General features: G+C 47.2%; 2 pseudogenes; one reads left to right on the forward strand and one right to left on the reverse strand.

Annotated features, from left to right (window-relative positions):
• Positions 1-22,816, forward strand: part of LOC114701368 — a 139,641-nt pseudogene that overhangs the window by 115,754 nt on the left and 1,071 nt on the right.
• LOC114701369 lies at positions 9,046-9,585 on the reverse strand (annotated as a pseudogene).

Raw genomic sequence — 22,816 nt, forward strand, 5'->3', positions numbered from 1 at the left:
ACTACCCCATATCAGGCTAGAAGATGACGCAGAGAGCAAATCCAATCGAATTACAGAGCACAGGGCACAGCTTTGTATCCCTGGACTATCACTTGCTATAGGTTTAACTGTGGACAGATAATCCATTTAACTGGACCTAAGGCTCCTCGTCTATAAAAAAGATGATGCTTAGCTCTTTCTTATGTAGAGAGGAGAGTCTTACCAGAACAGTGGCCTCCATTCATCCCAGAACAATGGCCTCCATTCATCTCTCTTGAAAATGGACTCAGAAGCCAGCTTGACTGTGAAATATGAAATGGGCTGTGAAGATGAGTTCTTGGGACCTTCAGTTCTGCTTTACCTGGAGTAGAGAGCATTACCGTGGGTGGCCTCTGAGCTTTAATGGCTCATAAAGTTCACACATAGCTCCTGCCTCATTTGCTCCTCATAAAACTCATGAGATGGTCAGGGCAAGCATCATCGTCTCCTTTTGAAGACGAGGCACAAAAAACAGTGGAGTCTTTCCTTTCTCTCCCTGGGACCCAGCCAGTTCAATATGTCACCCGTATAAAGAGGTCTAGTTGACAGGATGGGTCTTGGAACTCTCTCCTCTGAGCCGTGTCTTCTCACACAGATGGGCAATCATCCCATGATGTACCCGGCATCCTTCCTGTTTGATGTCCCCAGCACAGCCTATGTGGCTTTTGGCCTGCGCTAACCTGTTCATCGGCGATCAACAGCAGCGCCATCACCTTCGTCCTGGAATTGTTTTGAGAATAACCGGTGAGCAGAGCTTTCCTGGCTCCTAGGTTTAATTAGTAGGATGTTAGAGCAGATGCACCGGTCTCCAGAGCCATGGCTAACACTGTGCATGCAGATTTTATGTGCACAGATGAGCAGGGCCGGCCTCCCCTCCCTCCCCTCCTTAACCCTCCCCTCCCCCGACACTACTCCCTTCTCTTACCTCTTGATTTATGCCTCTGAGAGCCATTGTTCTGTGCGCCTCTTCTTTAAGCTATAAATATTCACTCATGATTCTAACTTTTTAGATTAAAGCTAGAAAGTTTCCCCAGGAGGATTTAGATTGCATGTGCACTCACGCGCGCACGCATACACACAAACACACACACCACGCACAACAAACATACTAGCATATACTGTCTGTCCTGCTCCCAAAGAAATCCTTGAGGACAGGATTAGGAAACCCTGGTGCTGAATGACTCTGTTTTACAACCTAGGAGCCCACTTGCCCTATCTTTACCCCTGACTTCTCCCAGTCCAAAAGGGGGTGCCAGACAGAACCCTTAAAAAAGAGGAGAGTAGGTGGCTACAGAGCTGTCTTTATCCCTCACTCCTTATGGCTACTGTCCTGCCCTGGCTGTGCCGTGCTCGCCTGTGCCGTGCCCTGGCTGTGCCGAGCTCTGCCTGTGCCGTGCCCTGGCTGTGCCGTGCTCTGGCTGTGCCGTGCTCTGGCTGTGCCGTGCCCTGGCCTGTGCCGTGCTCTGGCTGTGCCGTGCTCTGGCGTGTGTCCGTGCTCTGGCTGTGCCGTCCCTGGCTGTGCCGGTGCCCTTGGCTGTGCCGTGCTCTGCTGTGCCGTGCTCTGGCTGTGCCGTGCTCTGCATGTGCCGTGCTCTGCCGGTGACTCATGCCTGTGTTCGTTGCCATGGCTTGTGCATGTGGCTCTGGACTGTGACTGTGCTCTGCTGTGCCGGTGCTCTGGCTGTGTCCTCTCTGGCTGTTGCGTGCTCTGGCTTGTGCCGTGCTCTGGCTGTGTGTGCTCTGGCTGTGCTCTCGCTCCTGGCCGTGCCTGCTGTGCCGTGCTCTGGCTGTGCCGTGCTCTGCCTGTGCCGTGCCTGCTGTGCCGTCTGCCATGTGCCGTGCCTGGCTGTTGCCGTGCCTGACTGTGCCGTGCCCGTCTGTCTGTGCGCTGCTTGCCCATGCTCTGCTGTGCCGTGACTACGGAGCCTGTGCCGTCTGCACTGGCTGTGCCGGTGCCTGGCTGTGCTGCCTGCCCTGCCTGTGCCGTGCTCTTATGCCTGGCCTGGCCTGTGCTGTCCGTGCCCTGCCTGTGCCGTGCTCTGCTGTGCCGCATGCCTGGCTGTGCCCGTTCGTGCCCTGGCTGTTGCTGCCGTGCCCTGCCTGTGCCGAGTGCTCTGCCTGTCTGTCCGTGCTTCTGCCTGTGCCGTGCTCGGCTGTGCCGTGCCCTGCCTGTGCCGTGCCCTGCTGTGCCGTGCCCTGGCTGTCCTCCCAGCAATCCAGCTCCCTGGTGTGGCGGGTGGCCCGTGTCCTCAGGTGTCTCCTTAGCCTGTCCTTTGCTCACTAGTTCTTCACAGGTCAGAGAGTGGCCAACACATCTGCACTGAGTGCTGCCCGAGGCCAGAGGCCCTGGCCTTGCTCTGTGAAGGCCACTGGAACCACCTGCTCACAAGGCGACAGGTAGCTCCGGCCTCCGCTCTCAACAGCCTTCCTTCTCTTTCTCAGACGCTGCTCAGGTTCAACGCCATGCTGAGGAAGTTGCTCATTGTCTTTCCCCACTTCTGCCTGGGCAGAGGCCTCATCGACCTGGCACTGAGCCAGGCTGTACAGACGTCTATGCCCAGTTTGGTGGGTAGCATCCTAGGTCTGTGGGTCACAGCCATGGAGCCATCCAGGCTGAGAAAGCTACAAGGGTTCTGATGTCAGACCTGCAGCCTAGAGGCTGGGAGGTCACCTAAATGCTGGGCAGGCATAATGCTGCCACTTGGAGGGGATTAGGGTGCCTCTGTTTCTGTGGCTGGGGAGCCACAGGTGGGGGTCAAGGACAAGATTTTACCCTCCTACACTCTGACCTGGGAAGCCAAGAGGAACTTGATTTGGGGTCCCTTTAGGCTCTGGCCTGGGTATCTGGGTCATAGTCAGGTCCTCATGGGGGGAGCCTGGGAGCCCTAATGCGGACTTTATTCCCACTAATGGCCTCTTGCTTCCATCTCCAGGTGAGGAGTACTCTTCCAACCCATTCCAGTGGGACCTGATTGGGAAGAATCTGGTTGCTATGGCAATAGAAGGGGTGGTATACTTCCTTCTGACACTCCTCATCCAACACCACTTTTTCCTCACCCGCTGGTACGTCTTACCGGGCCCCAAGGTGTCATCTGGTAGCGAGTGTTTCCAACCCTGGGCTTCACATCAGCATGGTTCTCAGAAACTGCATTCTGATCTTTTTCTTCATTCTTAAAGCCTACTTGTTCTACATACTACAGGAAAAAGAGTTAAAATGGACCTGTTAGAATTTGAGACAAGTCTTAGCTTCAAACTTTTAGAACTATAATGGTTTCATTTCAGTTACTAATATTTAACCTTCTTGTATCATTACCACATCCCTGTCTTAAGCTGGATGCTAGCACCGTAAATAAGGATCGCTGTGGAATATCCAAGATATGAGGAAGCAGGGTTTTGATCTATGAGGAATGAGACAAAACGAACTCCCTTGCTAGCTAGTACATGGAGTGCAGGAGTTCCTTTGGACCTTGTGAATGGGTGAGGGGCAGCCAGGGACCTAGGGAGAAGAGAAAGAAAGCAATCCAGCCTCCATGCCTATCTCCAAGCGAGATGTTTGCCAACCCTAGAATTTCCAGAACATCTCAAAGGTCAGCTCAAGCCAGCTCATGCTCCTGCTCCTCCATTCTTCTTCCCCAAGCTCTTCTCCAGCCCTGCCTGCCTCATGCTGACAGCCCCTTCAGAGGGCCACACACCCAGGGCCCTGCGTCGCAATCGCCCAGGCCCTCCCTAAGAACTTTTATGACAATTTTCTTGTTGTTGTTTCTTAACCTTTCCTCCTTCAGGGTGAGTTTGAGAACATGTAAATAAAAGGGTCCCCAGGCTGGTGCTTACAAATGACCTACTTCCCTAATGACGGGCTGAGAGGCTGAGAAAAGAAAAGAAATTAAAACACGTGGAATAAAACAGTGGTGCTTCTAGTTATGGGCCAGACTGTGGGAACCTATGGGCTGGGCCTCCCAGCCTTTTGCAGACCCCTCAAAAGTGTTGTCCAGAAGGTTTAAAAGAGAAGAGGGGAAGAGAGTTGATTATCGAAACTAAGTCATTTAAACTATGATTGCTGCCACAATGAAGTGAGCGCTAGAGGATCAGAGAGGCCTGGTTTCCAGACACTCAGCACCTACACCCATACTGATGATTAACAAGCTCAGGGAGTGGAAGGAAGGAAGGAAGGAAGGATGCTCTTCGGTAGAGGACAAGGCCTGCACAAAAGTACAGTAGCCCGGAGAGTAAGTGTAAAAAAAAAATAAAATAAAAAATAAAAATAAAAAATGGATGAAGGAACTCCCAGGAGCCCATGGGACAGGAAGGTGAAGGGGGTACAGGATGGTACAGAGAGGGGAAGACAGTGTTGGGTCATGAAATGCTCCTCGTCTTGATGACTTTGGGACTCAAGAGCAACATGAAGTCCCTGGGGTCTTTTAACCAGGGAGTGACATGATACTTACCACAGCTGAGAGGTGAGAGAGGAGTTCACGTTGAACATGCAAGAGACAAACGGTGACCAGGATGGGGATGGAGGCATGCTGGGCAGTGATAGAGAAAATCAGAAAGAAAGTCCTTCAGACAAGAGTTAGTGATAGACCAGATGTGGTCAGTGAGGGAGGAGGAAAGGCTGAAGCCCTAGGTAAGGCATGTCTAACTTGCAGCCCTACTGGCTGCATGCATCCAAGGAGAGCTATGAGATATAGCATAGACACCCTTGGAGAGGACAATGCCATATCAGTGTCAGAAGGTTGGACACTCGGCACATAGGTGGTCAGAAGGATTTCCAGAGGAGGAAGATTTCTCTTGGCAGCAGGCAGGAGGAAGTAAACACGCTGAGGCCAGCAGGGGAATGGCCTGCATGAAGGTAGGACCAGGACAGGTGCCAATGGTTGGTGGAGAAGTGAGCACATATAGAATGTGCAGCCGGCGAAGGCTTGTGGGACCCGCCGGCAGACACAGAAGCTTGGAGGATTAGACTTGGAACTTGCGCTTACAAAGAACCAAGAAAGATTTGAAGCATGTGTTCATAAGATGACAAGGCTATCTTGACATTGGGTCGGTAGGGAAGGCTGCAGGAAGAAGGAAGGGCTGGTAGACGATAGCGCTCGCCGACATTGCACTCGCCACAGAGGAAAGCTTTTAATAGTGCAACACGAACTTCCAGCAGGCATCATTCAGAGTGCATCTTCACACATCCCTGAGATAGCCTTCTTCCTTCCCCTTCACATGCTTGAAGAAGGCAAGGCCCAAGAGGTCTGGCGGCAAGCACAAAGGTCAGTGGCGTGAGGAGGCGGGGCTGCCATGCAGGGCTGATTTGAGCAGAAGCACGTGACCTCTCTGCCTAGTGGCCCTCCTGTCGGGAGCCATTTTGACAATAGACTTAGAGGAAAGAAGAAGTCCAGGGAAGTAAATGTGGGGATGGGATGACAGGTGAAGCGGACAGTGTGACGGTTACTACATGCCCAGCCCAACCTTGTCCACATTCCCTCCTCTAGGGTCGCCAGAGCCCGCTAGAGAGCCCATTTTTGATGAAGACGAATGATGTGGCTGAAGAAAGACAAAGAATTACTAGTGGGGGAAATTAAAACTGACATCCTGAGGCTAAATGACACTAACCAAGGTGAGGGGCACAAGTGGGAAATATCATCTTGGAGGTATGAGCTGACCCACACATGGCATGGGACCATCCTGTTGTCCTGTACAACAAGCATGCCATCTCTGTAATTGTCACTTGCCGTCCAGGAGCACCTGTTTCCCATGGTACTGTCCCTGCTGTTCATCTTGGGTACTGCAGGGCCTCCAGAAGAGCGTCTCCAGCTGAGTGTCAGCATCTGCCCTCTGTTTCTGTGTGTGGTGGTGTGGTCCGCCCTCCACACCTCTCCGTGTCGTGGCTCCTCTCCTGCTGCCATGCTAATGTGTGACCTCCTAGCGTTGGTGGCTTTCTCCCAAAACACTCTTTGCTACCTTCTGCTCTTGGTCCACTGTCCCGCTCTACCCCTGACTTGGTTCTTCAGCCCGGTTTCTTTGCATCTTCCAGGTTTACTCCGGCTCTTCCAGTCCAGCCGATAGACAGGTTATGTGTCGGAGTCCGTCCTGGAGAGGTGGTACCATACAGACTAACGTGGAATAGCTCCTGAGAAAAATCAGCCCTTAACCATGAATCTTCTCCCTCCGAGCAGAGCTGGACGGCAGGAATCTAATGAAAGCCAAACTTTCTAGGAGATACAGGGAAAAAGAAACAGAATGAATTTACTATTTTTTATTTTCCCAATATAGCTAAAATATTTCAATGTGTAATTACTATAAAACATTTACTGAGATAGTTTTCACTTTTCTTTGTTGTTCTTGTTCTAAGTCTTCAAGCCAGTGTGTCACACACTTCGCACCCATGTCAGTTAGAATTAGGTGTGTTTTCTGTTGGTTGCCACACATGACCAATAATCTCAGTGACGGCAGCCCAGGTATAAAACGATGCTTCCAGCTCTTGCACTGGCCTGGGGTCTGGCAAGTGGAGCCGTCCTTGGTTCACCAGGGCGACACCTGTCTTCTGTTTTCTCCTAGTGCTTTGGGCTCCTGGGAGTGAACGGTGCAGGCAAAACCACCACATTCAAGATGCTCACTGGGGACACCACAGTGACATCAGGCGATGCTACCGTGGCCAGGCAAGAGGTGAGTGCTCTGTCCTGCCTGCGTATGTAGGCGTCCCCCACGGGCCATGTTTCTCAGTCACATGCCAGAGTAACTCTGAGACCCAGAAAGATCTATGCAGAGAGGGAGACTCCCACAGAATGTGATTAAGAAATACACAAGACAGGCACACTGGGAAACCAAACTACACTGTAATGGCTCAAAGAGTGTTCTTAGCATGGATTTCTAGAAAGTTCTGGGAAACACTAAGTTGGTGCTTCTTCATCTCTGTGGTCTATAAAATTCCTTTCAGCAACCGATGAGCCCTGCATCATCTGCCTCTGTAAGAATATTCCATAGCCTCTCATTATCTCTCTCCTGACAGTTTACAAAGCTTCGAGGAATTTATTGAGCCCTGGGGGTATACCCATGATCCCTCTGTAGCCTCTGGATCCCAGGTTAAGAACTCCCAGGATAATACATCCTTTCTCTAGGTTGAGTGTCAGAATGGAGGTCCTCGTTCAAGGGACCTCGGGAGGACTTGATCAGATTTGGCTGTTGGTATGGCAATCCTTTCTCTCATCAGACTAAGGAAAGTTGAGAAAGAGAAAGCTGGTTTGTATCCTTGGCTTCTGGAGAGTCACTGTGGCCTCTGGAATAATGTGAGTTTAAACAGACTTGTCCTCTAGGAGCAGGGCAGGGAAGACGATGAATGGGCCTCATTGCTGGCTGCTCTGAACAGCAATGCTCTCACGCAGTGAGGGTGCTCACGCAGTGAGGGTGCTCACAGCCCTCTCTTCCGGTTTGTAAGTGGGGACAGACACTGCTGACAGCTCCCTGGCACCTGATGACTAAGACCCCCTTCCTTTACCAAAAAGCCTGCTCAACACAGCCCAGTGGGCAGCCAGAGTCCTGAGCACACCTCCGGGACTCAGATAAGATGAATCCAGAGTCCTAACCCTCATGGCCATGCCTGGTGGATCTGAAGCCAACAGATTACAAAGATAGGGCCAGGTCATGGCTGAGTGTATGTCATCTGCCACCCAGCTGTCGGCCACCAAGTGAGCGACTCCACGGTGATAACAGCAGGAGTTGTGGAGAGAGGATTCGGTGAGGGATGCAATAGGAAGTTTTTAAGTGACACCAGTTTTATGGCAGGTGAGACATGGCCTGATATTCTAAGGTAAAACTGAGCTGCAAGTATGGTGGTATTTTATTTGTACTGAAATGTGATTTTAATTGTATGTTAACAAATAAAGTTGCCTGGGGGTCAAAGCTATTGGAGCCATAGCAAGAGCATGGCAGTGGTGGTGCACGCCTTTAATCCCAGCACTTGGTAGGCAGAGCTAGGTAGATCTCTGTGTGTTCAAGGATATAGCCAGCGTTGGATACACATGCCTTTAATCTCAATACCATTGAAGACCTGGAAGTCTCTACAGACAGGCAGTGACGAGGCGGTCATGTGTTTGGGTTTACAACCAATGAGAAGGCAGAACAGAAAGACTATATAAAAACAACCACACAGGAAGTAGGCCTCTTTCGAGAGGTAGGACCACTGCAGGAGGAAAGGTAAGGTTTTTAGCTCTGAGCTCTGACCTCTTGGCTTTCTCTTTTACATTGGTTCTGTGTTTCTTATTTAATAGGATGGTTGGTTACATCTACATGCAAGTTAGAGAGAAAGCCAAGGTTTAAAGACTGTGGCTCTCAGGTGGGATAACTCCTGTGCATTTGGCAAGGTTGCTTCCTTGTTTCCCTGGGTGGTTTCAACTGACCTACCTATACCTTGAGTGACTTTTGTCACAGTGAGGAACTGCAGTGGACTCTCTCTATCCCATCCTGTTCTAGCCATCCTTTATTAATAAGCCCTAAGCTATGAGGGGTTAGACGAAGGTGATTAGACAAAATGATTTATGTACACTTTTGTTGTTGTTGTTGTTGAAGTCAGTACATTTCTAGTGGGGAATCTAATGGATTCATCAGATGGGGAAGATAGAACCCTGGTCTGCTGGTAGTTATCTGTTTGTCTCTCCCTGTCTGCCAAAAATACAGAAGAAGAAGCCGACTTCCACTGGGAGACATCCATCTTTCCAAGCTACTCCCCAAATGTCTGGAAGGGATCAGGATCCGTTGATGATCCATTGATCATTTCTTTTTCTTTCTTTCTTTTTTTTTTTTTTTTTACTAGGCAAAGAATTTTATTAACCCTTTTCCAAACTTTATTCCCAGGCTCCTTCAGCTTAATTTGCTGCAAAGAATGAATTGTGTTCAAGCAAAAACTGAAAGAGCTGCGGTGTCTAAGGGGCTCGGGCTTAAAAGTATTAGCGATCTAGATTTGATCAGATCCATAAACAAAAGAATTTTAAAAAGCAGTCATGATACAAAATAGCAGCTCTTGTAACTTCCTCAAGTGTCACAGTCTTCAGAAGTTGCCTCAATTCAGTGTGCCTCCTTCTTAGACGCCTCATCAAAATTCTCCGCCAGATCTGGGACTTCATCCTCCTCCTCCTCTCTCCAGTAGCAAGTGGTGCTTTTCCATCCACAGATTGTTTGGGCAGAGCTTCAGCCGGTCTCCTTAAACTAGTCAGACTGTCCGCCCCGAGCTGGTTTAGGATGCTGGGAAGCGTTTCAGTCAGCTGTTTTGTCTCAGCGTGCCCTGTAATGGTGAAGGTGCTCGCTGCCAGAGACGCCTGAGCTTTAGGGCTGTCAAAACGGATCACCGTTCCTTGGTTTGTAAACAAGTTCGCCTCTTCCATACCAGAGATATCGTTCACCCCTAACTTCTTTAAGGAGAAGTGCAGTTTTGTTTTGTTTTGTTTTTTATCATCTGCTGTGACTGTTCTGTGAACCACCTCCTCCTTTCTGCAAGTAGTTCCTTTCCCACCAATGCGCACTTGGGCCTGAAGTTTGGCCAGCTTCTCCTGGTTCATGATCGTTTCTTTCATCTTGTCGGAGTGAAATGGGGCCACGCGGGGGGCTTAGGGTTCACACTCAGGGGGTCTCGGGCAGACGAGCTGAGATAAGACACACTCACACGGGGACGCAAGATGGCCCCATTGATCATTTCTTTAAACCTTTGTTTTTAAGCCCTCACGTCAGGTGATCCAATCCAATCATTCGAGTGGCAATTCATCTTAGATGTGGACACTCGGAAGGATCCGACTAGTTTTAAAGCTCAGCACTCCTGAAGTTCATGCTTCCAACTGTAGGATCCCCACTTTGATTTCCAAATTCCTGTGCATTTCTAGAATGGAGGTCATGCCCCAGTGGCGGAAGCCTCTCTGGCCCCTGCTCTTCCGTCACTCCCTTAATGAAGGAAAACTCACTAATTGCTCTGTCTTCTTGCAGCATTTTAACCAATATTTCTGACGTCCATCAAAACATGGGCTACTGTCCTCAGTTTGATGCAATTGATGACCTGCTCACAGGACGAGAACACCTTTACCTCTATGCCAGGCTGAGGGCGTGCCAGCAGAGGACATCGAGAAGGTGAACATCAATTTGTTGTGACCACATGGGAGATTGGCAAACTCTATGCCTACTTAGGAAGCACTATCATTTAGAGACAGGAAACTGGGCACGCTATCCACCCATTCCAGCAAATAGTCATGTTCACCATTTGCCAACTGCTGACCTAGAAGCTGGATAGAACAGTGAACAAAACAGGCACACACATAGCACATGCCTGCCCTGGAGTCTATCTGATAGTGCACGCATCTGTCTTTTAACCCCAGCAATCAACATTCTTGAAATTTACCCTGAAGACACACATGTCAAAGTATAAAATGCATAAGCACAAAGTTATTCATTACACCTGCAATTGCAAAACTGGATACCACCTAAATATGTAGGTGTAGTTGGCTGGATACATGTGATACACATGATAGTCTTATGCAGCTATAGAGAAGATCTCTGTGGTCTATTATAGACTTATTGCCAAATGTTATTTCTAATATTACTGTATGAGAAGAGGCAAGGTGTGTGAAGGTGAACATGTGGGATGCTACTTTTATGTAAGAAAGTAGGAAAATAAAGAAGCAGACATGTGGCTGCTTAGTTTTTACAAATAGGACATAAGAGGTAAACCAGACAACAAAAGAGTGTGGAAATAAGAGGACAGTGGCGTGAGAGCGAGCTGGGAGGGATGATGCTTCTCTGCAGTTATCATTTTGTTTGACTCAGGCAGGTGTGTCCATGCTCCACAGATTCAAAACTAAGACGGAATCAGTAAGAGCAAGACAGGGGGGGGGGATGTGAGAACAGGAAGAAAAGCCTAGCATTGAAAGTAATTGGAACAAACCAGTCTATTTTAAAGAATCATGCAGACAGTGGTATTTATCCTTAGTCGTGGGCAAGGCAGAAGGGACAAAGCCCTTCAGTTTCTGATCTTTTGATAGGTACATTTGCTTTTTATAGTGTGTGGACAAAGCAATTCTGCAGAACTGTAGGTGTGTGGTAGACTTGAGTAAATGAACAAATGTGTTGATGTTTTGGGGAGCTACTTTCCTTATTATAGAAGAAGTGGCATGTCATTTAGGAAAAGGGAAGGCAAGAAGGAACTCAGAGGAGTAGACTGGGACTGGAGATATCCCTGTGTACTCTTGACATGTTTATGTGTATGTAGGTGTGCGCACATATGGCATACATAGTGTGTGTGTGTCTGTCTGTCTGTCTGTCTCTCTGTCTGTGTCTCTGTCTGTCTGTCTGTCCTGTGAGAGGACCCAGGCACAAAATACCCTAACGGCACTGAGCACACCTAATGCTCAGATATGGTTAAAGGAAATTATGACTCTTCAAATAAAAGACTCACTCCAAGGCAGGATCGTCTTGTGTTCTTAGAAAGTAGGGAAGGTCTTTAAACAAAATAATGAGGCATGTTGCAAGGAGCCATCTTGAAGAGGCTTCCTATGACCAAATCGAACAATCTAAGCATCAAATAATTAACAACCTTTATGGGGCTGGGGCATGTGGCCTCAGTTGTAGAATGCTTGCCTAGCACCCACAATGCCCTGGGATCAATTCCCAGCACTGAAAAAAGAAATATGTCCTTTCAAAGCCACATACAATGAAAATGTGCTAATTTAAAGAGTAACTTGTTGCCATGATAATTTATAAACCATTGAGAGAACATTAGGAATTTATAAGATCATATTGTTATATAGATAAATAAACAGGAAAGACAGGAAGTTCTGTTTACAATCAGCCCTCAGTGCTGCATAGAGAGGATCTAGAATTGGAAAATCATTTTGCAATGACCATATATCCTTCAAGTGAACTTGACACCAGCTAATGCCATCTGAGAGGAGGGAACCTCAACTAAGAAAATGCCTCTATAAGATTAGGCTGTAGGCAAGCCTGTAGGGCATTTTCTTAATTAGTGATTGATGGGGGAGGCCCAGTCCATTGTGGGTGCTGCTATGCTGGCCTGGGTTCTATAACAAAGCAGGTAGAGCAAGCCATGAGGAGCAAGTCAGTAAGCAGCCTCCTCCATGGCCTCTGCATCAGCTCCTGCCTCTGGGATCCTGCCCTGTTGAGTTTCTTGCCCTAAACGCTTTTTGGTGATGAACTACTATATGGAAGTGTGGATGAAATGAACCCTTTCCTCCCCAAGTTGCTTTTGGTCACAGTGTTTCATCACAGCAATAGAAACCCAAAAATCATCAATGGATAGCCTTGAGGAAGTTTTTAAATGAGAAATGAGATATTTTATATATTCTAAAATAGCATCTGTATAAGTCACTTATTGGTTTCAAAGTAAGTGTATGCTTTTCAATGAAAAAAATTTAGGCATGTTAATTGGTCAATCAAGATTAATGCCATGTAGAATGTTCTCAGATATGATACCCTACTATCATACCTAGCTCCAACATCACTTATGTAGAATCTTGGCTGAAAATGTACAACCTGAGTCTTATCATTAAAAAGCATAAGATAAATTCTAAAGGAACAATATTCCTTTTAAAAGAAGGCGAGAAAGAGGGACTATATATGTTTTAATATCAAAGCCTGTGGAAATGTTACTGATCACAGTCGGCTAAAGAGACGCACTGAGGGCTACAAAACGGGTGAAGCACTTATGCAAGTGTAAGCCCCAGGTTCGAATCCCCAGTCAAAGTGTGGCGGAGCATGTCTACAACCCCCGTGCTGCTCCTAGCAGCGAGGCGGGAAGGAGAGCGGAGGAGACTCCTCAAAGCTCATGGGCCACCTAGCCTGGCGCACACAGCAGTGAACAACTAAGAGACCCTGTCGCACACAAGGGGAGGGAGGAGCAGCACCCGATCGCCTACCGTCCCTCCACAGGCGTGGTGAGGCAGACGTGCACCGACCACCCCCACATCCACACGCTGCGGGCGGGCTGGGGGTGGAGGGCTTGAAACTACTTCCAAACAACAAGTCCAAAATGGAGCCTGTATCCTAGTGGAAGGATCGACAATGGATTAAGCAGAATATCCAGTGAGAGAGGAGCAAATTCTGAGAGGAAAATTAAGCGGGAATAATTGTTGGAATGAGGTTTGTGCTTGTCAATAGAGTGGCCAGCCCAGGCAAAGACTCACAGGAAGTGACATCTAAATATAGGGCTAGAGACAGGAAGTGAGTCCCAGAGCTACATAGAGGGTGAGTTTGCCTCAAAACACTTTTCCTAAGATGTGCAAGAAGCTTATAGATGTGGCTCTGTTTGGGGGTAAAGCCAGTGGGTTTGGGTACACTGTCTTCTCAAAGAGACCTTAGGACTCTTGGTGAGAGATGTAGTCTTTGGAAGGCTGAAGGCTGTTTCCCAAGGGGGAGCTGCGGAACTGAGGAAGCCACACAGGTGAAACCAAAGGTCAAGAAAAGCAAATTGACCTTCTCGCCTTGAAGCATGTGCTAGTGCATACCAGCCAGCAGGTGCCCTGCTGCAACAGATCTGGGCTTGGCAGGAAGAGATCTGAGAACCTCTCTGAACTGTGTCTGTGCCTGGGGCATTCACTTGCTCATCATCCAACAGCTGAACTGTCTTTCCTGTTCCTAGGTTGCTAACTGGGGCATCCAGAGCCTAGGCTTGTCTCTGTACGCCGACCGCCTAGTAGGCACCTACAGGGAGGAAATAAGCGGAAACTCTCCACCGCCATAGCACTCATTGGCTGCCCGCCCCTGCTGCTGCTGGTGAGGACACCCTGTACCCTGCAGAGTTGAAGCATCGCTGCATATCCTGGGCTGGGGAAAGTTAGTTCAGGGCTTGCAGCTTAGAAAAGAACAGTTTGCTGACGCCTGCTCATTCATATCTTGTCCCCTTTGAGGAAATTAGCCCAGTGCTTGGTCACAGCACAGTCTGGCCTTCAGTGCCTGGGAAGTGTCTTGAGGGGCCAGAAGCTAAGAATGGGAAAGCACCGTCAGCTCCAGGAAATGTTGCTGTCTGGTTAGAAATAGGTCTGTGTGGACAGGAGTGCTGAGCTGAGTCAGGGCCTCCAGGGACCCTCACAGGAATTTGGAGCAGACTAGAGTCCCTGAGTCCACGCAGTCTGGGTTTTGAAGAGGACACAGGACATAGAGGGACTGGAAAAGTCCCTGGCTATCTCCCTCACTGACCCCTTCTAAGGCTAATTCCGCTATTATCTTTCTTTCTTCCTTTTTTTCTTCCCCCTTCTTTCTTTCTCCTTTCTCCTCCTCCTCCTCCTCCTCCTCCTCTTCTTCTTATTATTATTATTATACTTCTTTATTCCTGTGGTCTTAACTGTAATGTACTCACAGCTGACATAGACCTATAGTTGCACACCATGTTTCTGTGCCCTCCGATTCTCCTCCTGCTCTTGTGTTCTCGAGCTCATGGCTCTGTCATGCTTGCTGGGAAGTGATTGTACACATATGTTAGCCCAGGAAGGATGTAGTGATGGAGAAAGGCCAGCTCCAAGTCCATCTCTCCCTGTTTTTACTCTCCTGCTCTACAGGATGAGCCCACGACAGGGATGGACCCCCAGGCACGACGCATGCTGTGGAATACCATTGTGAGCATCATCAGAGAAGGGAGAGCCGTGGTTCTCACCTCCCACAGGCAAGAGATCCCCAGGGAGGTGGAGGGAGGGGGAACATCCCCCATCTTCCTTCTCACGTCCTCTCTCCTGCTTGCTAGCATGGAAGAATGTGAAGCGCTGTGTACCCGGCTGGCCATCATGGTGAAGGGCGCGTTTCAATGTCTGGGCACCATTCAACACCTCAAGTACAGTAAGCAGATGGAAGGACATGCCTTCCACTACATTCTGTGGGCTCAACCAGGCCTTGAGTTCACCATGGACATTTGGGACCCTTGCCTCTTCATTCCATAGGCATTGGCCAATGATGGCCGGGCCAGACTCTCTGGAGGCCGATGAAGAAGGCTGGTGGGATGTTCTGTACTGGGCTAATTGCTTGTGCCTGGATGCTCAGAGGAGTCTCAGCATGGGAGATTTCTTACTGGGGCATTTACGGAGCCTAGCGGGAAGTAGGAGGACTACCTGGGAAGTAGTAGGAGGGTCACTGTCACTGATCTAGTGTCAACCCACAGTTGCCCACAGGTCCAGACCCCACAGCCTGTTTTATGACAGTCCACAACCAATGCAGGAATAATTAAGAGACCAAACAGCTAGGCAGTGACGGGCGGATCTCTGTGAGTTTGAGGCCAGCCTAGTCTACAGCCATGACAGCCAGGGCTACACAGAGAAACTCTGTCTTGAAAAAAAAACAAAAAAAAAAAAAAAACCAAAATGAAACAAAGCAAAAAAAAAAAAAAAAAAAAGAAAAGAAAAAGAAAAAAGAAAGAAAGAAAAAGAAAAAAAAAAAAAGACCAAACAGCTTGAGAACCAATTTTCTTTTCTAGAATATTGTATCTGGTTAAGTTTTGGGGGAAATGACCATATATTATAAGACAAACTAATAATGCCAGTAATCTTGAACAGCATATAAATGGTTAAAGATAATTCCTTATTATTCCTAGCTTATAAGATAAAGGTAACAATTCATTAAAGTGAGATTACTGTAACATCACTATCTTTCCCTGAATCCTAATATGCCTGGGAAAGAGTGGATTTATAGTTGTCACTCATATATTTAACATGCTTATCAAGAGCCCAGGATATAAGCTACCAAGCTAGCTGGTAAAAAAGAACAGAGAATCTAGCTTATCTGAGATCCAGATCTTGGGGAGTCGATGGAAGCATGTTGCACAGCAAACATCATCCTTCACATGCCTCAGGACGGAAAGATCTAAATGTAAGGTGCCCTTGGCAAATGGGCATTGGGCCTCAACTTCTTCAGTATCCACCATGTGGAGATTACAGAGATAGCTCTGAGGATGTGAGGTCACCAGACCCCTGCCACCAACACCCCATGCCCAACTGCTAAAGAACATCCCCCCACTATCCCTCTCATCCGCAGCCTCAGGATAGCAGAGGTAAGGGGAGGTCCCCATGTAGAGGGATGGCGGATTTCCTGGAACTGGAAGGCTAACAGCATCTTACTGTAGAGACAGCCCTGGTCCATAGAGGAAGGTTTACAGAAATCTTAAGTGACACAATGTACCCCACACACGGTCATCACAGTCACCAGCCAAGGATGCGCACTCTTTCTGGTAACCCGCAGACCTAGTGAGGAGAAGGAGAAGCATCATTAGTGCTTTATATCATTGTAACAAAAAAAAACCTGAGAAAACCCACATCAAGGAGCAAAGGCTGGCTAGCCCCATTGCTTTGGGCCTAGGGCAGAATATCATGGCCATGGTAATATGTGGTAGAGAATCCTGCTTACCTTAGTAGATTCCAGGAGAGAGCAAATACCCTTACCAAGCACATGTCCCCATGATCTTCTTCCTCCAACTAGCCCCCACTCTAATGAAATCATCCATAGTTGAGGTGAGAACCCCTCATGATCATATCATCCCTTAAGGTCCTACCTCTACTCAGTGCTGCATTGAGGACCAAGCCTTTAATACACCAGTCTTCAGGAGGTATATCCAAACCACAACCAAGCTCCACTTCCTTCAGGAGCTTTCCTTAGGAAGTAGTGCCTTCCCAAGCCTTTGTTCCTCCCTGGCAAGTCTTAGAAAAAGTTATTCAGCTTTCCCCACATCCGAGTGCTCCAGCCATGTCCTTGTGGGTGGGCTTGGGATCTTTACAAGGGGCTATAACCACCTTGAACTTCAGCAAGGATGTCTATCCAACTTTGCCACACAGACATTCAGACCTCCAGAAACTGATGCCGAACATTTTTTTGCTCCTAGTTTTAAATGTGGGTGGAAGGCCAATGCTGTGGGCTTGTAATTCCTGTTATGCCAGACGAGAGTACTCTTTGGGGGCCTGCCTTAGCTCTAACAGTCCTGTCCACTCTGTGCACTTGCTAGGTTGGAGACGGCTACATTGTCACAATGAAAATTAAATCGCCAAAGGACGACTTGCTTCCAGACTTGAATCCTGTGGAGCAGTTCTTCCAGGGCAACTTCCCAGGCAGTGTGCAGAGAGAGAGGCATCACAGCATGCTCCAGTTCCAGGTCGCCTCCTCTTCCCTGGCCAGGATCTTTCAGCTGCTCATCTCCCACAAGGACAGCCTGCTCATCGAGGAGTACTCAGTCACTCAGACCACGCTCGACCAGGCAAGTCCTCCCAGGGTACCAAGTGCCAGTCGGCTGTGCCCACTGCATGACAGCACCTGACATGAGTAGTGGATGACGTGGGGGCAGACAGGATGTCTTTAGTTTTAACACATCGTTGGTCTCTGTCCCTTAGAGTAAAATCTGGCATTTCAGAAATGGTTTTCTAACAATATTTTAGTCATCTACAAATTTTACTGATGATTTTTGTTCTTTTCTTACATATTATTTCCTGCTTGCCGGTACATGGTGGTGACTGTTTTTTTTCTTTCCAAATCAACTTTTCATGTGTGACTTACAAAGAACAAAATAGACATATTTAATTGTACAGCTCAGTGAGTCTTTATAAATGTTTGCTCTTTGTATATGTATTTATTTATTAGTATAAATGTGATGTTTATGTGTGTGTGTGTACTTGCATGTGTGCAGGTACACATGAATGTGTGTGAATATGCATGTAGAGGCCTGAGGCTGATGCCAGGATCTTCCTCGATTGCTCTTCCTTCCTATTCTTTGAGGTAGGGTCTTTCAATCAAACCCAGAGCTTTCCAATAACATGACTACTCTTGCAAGCCAGCTTGCTCTAGGGATCTCCTGTCTCCACTTCCAAGGCTGGAATCATAGTTTACCACACTGACCAGGCATTTATGTGGATTCTGGAGGATCTGAACTCTGGTCTTCACACTTATGTGATGAGCATTTTAAGTAGTTTAACAGCTAAGCTGTCTCCATAGCCCACCTTTACTCTTTAATTTTGTGTCAGTGAATGCTGTCTACCAAACACTGTATTCCCACTCTTTGCTCCCCTGACAGTGCCTGACAAGTACTACTTCACTTTATTTTTGAGGGTCTTGTTACATGAAACCCAGGACTGTATGTAAGCTTCGGCTTCCAAGTGCTGGGAATAAAGGCTTGTGCCACCATGGCTGGTGCCTCCCACTTTCTCTTTAAAATTGATATCTATCTTTCTCTGTTGATTGACCGATCAATAGATAGATGATTGATTGATAGATAGATAAATAGATAGATAGATATAGATAGATAGATGACAGAGATATATACACACACATTTCTAAATATATAAATGCAACCTGATCAGTTCTTATAATGTTACTTATATACATATGTTTTTGTCCAACCAGTACGCTCGCTCTCTCTCTCTCTCTCTCTCTCTCTCTCTCTCTCTCTCTCTCTCAGCATTCCTTAGATGTCTGCAGTTCTTTGTGTAGGGTTGGGGCCTCTGAAGCCCCCCACCATCCACGTTAGCGTGTCCACTGTTGTCACCCTTGTTCGGGTCCTTCTACTGTCTTTGAAACTGACTACTCTAGGCACTCCATATAAGTGTAATCAAATAGTACTTGTCATTTTGTTACTGGCCTAATGTCCCCAAGGGTCCAGCCCTACACTGTATCATGTGTCAGAATTGCCTTCCCTTTCAAGACTGAGTCATATTCAATTACACCTGCATTTTACTTATGTAGCCATTCATTCATCAGTGAATTTTTGAGTTTGTCCTGGGTTGTTGGGATTTTTTTTTATTTCCAATTTCTTGTTTTTAATAAACATCTTTAAAGACCATTTGGTAAAGCAGTGGAATCAGGCAAGTGTTTACCTCCACAGAAGCTCACTCACCTGCTTATCCGTACTTTCTTGCCACCCTTAGGCAGGTGACAGTCACATTGGCCTCCTGCACAAATTGTGGCCACACTGCATGTGGCGTGAAGAACACAGCAGAGAGCAGCGGCCTGTGCGCAGTTCCTGGTTTTAGAGAGCCGGGACTCTGCCGGCTGTCTCGGTTATCCCAGTTTCTCATGTCCATGGCCCTCGGAATCCTCCAGCAAAACTTGCTTGGCTCAGGAGTCTAAGAAGCAAGCCTGGTCCAGGGCACTGCTGTGTGAGCTTGTGGCACACCACAGAAGGAAACAAACTACACCACAGGGCCGTCCATCAACTGTGGGAAACACAGAGCAAAGCACGCTTGTGGTATAGGGTCCCATCTTTCTAGAAACATCTGTTTTCTTTTCTCTTGCCTGTAGGTGTTTGTGAACTTTGCTAAACAGCAGACTGAGACCTATGACCTCCCTCTGCACCCTCGAGCTGCTGGAGCCAGCTGGCAAGCCAAGGTACTCCCAACTGCCCTTTCCTAACCATGGCTTAGACAAGGCCTCAGCTCAGGGGCTTTGCTGGGCTAGAGGTGCTCTGAGGTTCACTCAGACGACGCTCTGCAGAGAGCAGCCTTGCCACATCTCCGCCTGTTCCTACCATGCCCGCAGTCCTCCGTGCTTGATCCTAGCATCCTCACTAAGCAGTTCTCAGTTGAAGATTCACCCAGTAGCTGAGCGGCTCCTACCTGTAATCTGAAAACCATTTGGGTGGTGTGGGTGAATCACATCTTAAAAGCACTTATTTATGTGTGTGCATGAGTATGTGTCCAACCCAAGTTGTCAGGGTTGAGGCACGTGCCTTTATCCAGTGATACCACCTCACAGGCCCAAGGATTATCTTGAAAGGAACTTTCCCGAGCATTTTTACTAACAGCATAAAAAAACAAAATCTTGGCCAGGCGGTGGTGGCGCAGGCCTTTAATCCCAGCACTCGGGAGGCAGGGCCAGGTGGATCTCTGTGAGTTCGAGGCCAGCCTGGGCTACCAAGTGAGTTCCAGGAAGGCGCAAAGCTACACAGAGAAAACCCTGTCTCGAAAAAACAAAAAACAAAAAAACAAAAAAAAATCTCCAAACTTCAAGTTTTAGGAATAAGCAGGGAAAGAGAGAATATTGAAACATCTTGGCTGTTGGGTGTAGCAGGAAATCTTAACAGTTCTTATTAATAAAATCAAACCTGAGGCCAGTTATTGGGGTGATTGCTGGTAGATCAGAGAGACAGAACAAGCCACAGCTATCTCACCTTGCCAATTCCTCAGCTGGTCCTGTTTCCTTAGACTGGAAGCTTCTGAGTCCTCATCCAGAATGAATCTCAGCTGAACTGTGCTGCTAGAAGCTTGAAAACTTAACCAGCCAAATGCTTTCTAGTTTCTGGTCCTCACGCCTTATATACCTTTCTACTTTCTACCATCAATCCCTGGGATTAAAGGGCTGTGTCACCATGCCTGGCTGTTTCCAAGTGGCCTTGAACTCACAGAGATCCAGAGGGATTTCTACCTCTGGAATGCTAGGATTAAAGGTGTGAGTGCACCATTTTCTAGCCTTTGTATCTAGTGGCTGTTCTGTCTCTGACCCAGATAAGTTTATTGGCTGCACAATATTTTGGGGAACACAATACCACCACAGTTGGGATATCAACAACACTTCTTGGTCACGCCTTGGAGCTTAAAAAGATGGGGACTAATGGGCACTCCGTTTAATGGTAGACATGTCTGGTTAGAGCCAAGGCTTTGGCCAGTTTGGGGGAGGTGGATTCTTTATTCTTCATGGAGCAATCAAGATAGCGAAGGAAGAAGTGATAGAAAGTGATGGAAGGTACAAGTTCTGTCCCAGGATAACGCCTGGGATGGACTTCCAGTGCTGCCCTAGCGCAGTGCCTACATCAGGAGTGTACCCACCCAGTTTCCCAGATGGACAGAAAGCTAGAGTAGCCAGATGGCTGGGCTCAAGCATGAGATTTTAACAAGGACAAGTAACTGTGCCATTCTGTTCAGACTACGGAACAGCAAAATCAAATCAACCCAAAGTATTTCTTTAAAAAACAAACAAAAAACACATGAAAAGCCTTATTTTCCATAGGTTTCTCTTTCCTCCCAACCAATTTCTTGATTGCAATAAGAGCCAAATACAGCTGAAGAGCAAAGCATGTCTTTCCAAGGTCATGCTTGTAATGAATGCTTCTCCATCCCATGGCTGCTTGGCGAGGATGATTTTGTCTCTCCATCTGTCACCCTCAGAGGGCCCGGAATGCCCAAGTGAAAATGACTGTCCAGGGCAAATCCCTTTTGCCAATCTTCTAACTGTTGCCTCTCATTTTTAGATCTTGTAGTTGCTGTTGATACAGGCTGAAAAAAATTATTCTTTGAGGGTCATTTACAGTCACGGGTCCTTTTTTATAACAGAGAACACATAGTTAGATTGCAAAATTACTTCTAAGAGCCACCTATGTCCCCTTCCACAATACCACGACATGCTCTTATTTATTTATTTATTTTACTTGTTTGTTTGTTTGTTGACTGGGTCTCACTGTGTGGTCCAGGTTGGCTCCAAAGCCATGGTCTGCCAAAACAAGTGTGTGCTGCCATAGCCAGCGGCACAGTCCCTCCTACAGGACTAACACCAGCTGACCTAGACCAGGCCAGGTTGCTCATGGTCTGTGATTTGGACTGTTGGATTCCAACTTTTCCCTAAGATCATGTTTCTATTGTGTTTGTCACATTCCTTTTTTTTTTTTTTTTTTTTTTTTTTTTTTGCTTAACAATGTTCAAGAATCTACTGTTAAAAAAAATTGGCTAAATTACTACTTTTATAATAAATGTGTTATTCAGCCAGGCGGTGGTGGCGCACGCCTTTAATCCCAGCACTCGGGAGGCAGAGCCAGGCGGATCTCTGTGAGTTCGAGGCCAGCCTGGGCTACCAAGTGAGTTCCAGGAAAGGCGCAAAGCTACACAGAGAAACCCTGTCTCGAAAAACCAAAAAAAAAAAAATGTGTTATTCAAAAATCTAACTCTGACCTATGACATACCATCTTCATAAAAAGTTTACAGAAATCCTTTATATGGTATTATATATAAATCTGTCATAAAACAGATAGTAATTGAGTTCTTATCTACATTATCCTACTTAAAATAATTTTGCTTAAATATCCTGAAAACAAGAAGCAGGTGCTTTACGTCAAGGAGATCCAGGCAACGTTCCCAGCTTGTTCTGAACAAACAAGAAAGCTAAGCTTCAGGAAGTTCAGCAGCTGATGGCTTCCCTGCTCCTGGTTTTGAGCAGAGACTAAACAGACGTTTTATTATCTAGAAATCTACTTATCAGGGATGTTTTAAAGTTCTCCAAAGGACCCAATCTTAGGAGACATCTCTTAGGATTCGGCTCCATACGTTGTTACAATCTGTTTCTGAAAACAGATAAACATCAAGGTCTTGGTAGGAGAGCTGGCGATGGAGGATCTGTTAACTTAGAAATCTCCTTAACAAGAGAATCCTTTTACACCCATCACAATCAGGAGCAACTCAGAACATGTCTGATTCTTATTTTTATACATAGAGGTTTCCCTACATCATGTTTATCCTTCAGTTTAGAGTCTTAAGTGTTTAATACCTGCAGTCTTGACTGAGACCCTTGTTCTGTCTCCGAGCCTGTTTTTATCCCTACATCTCATTGCCTACTTGTTAAGAGGTTGTGTGTTTAAACCAGATAATTGGACAAGCTACATTTTGCATAGGCTGGGAAGGCCACCTCCAGTCCTCTCCTCCCCCCCCCAACCCCACAGCTGGTATTGGATCATGAAAAGCAGCCTATAATTTATGATTAGAGATAATATGTCTCTAGCTAGAAAGGTGAGTTAGAAACATGTCCATTTCTCTAGGACCCTGAACTTAGTGCAGAAGTTTAATCTGGATTTGTTATCATGAACTCCATTTGAATC

This window comes from Peromyscus leucopus, unplaced genomic scaffold (genome assembly GCF_004664715.2).
Source record: "Peromyscus leucopus breed LL Stock unplaced genomic scaffold, UCI_PerLeu_2.1 scaffold_523, whole genome shotgun sequence".
Taxonomy (NCBI): Eukaryota; Metazoa; Chordata; class Mammalia; order Rodentia; family Cricetidae; genus Peromyscus; species Peromyscus leucopus.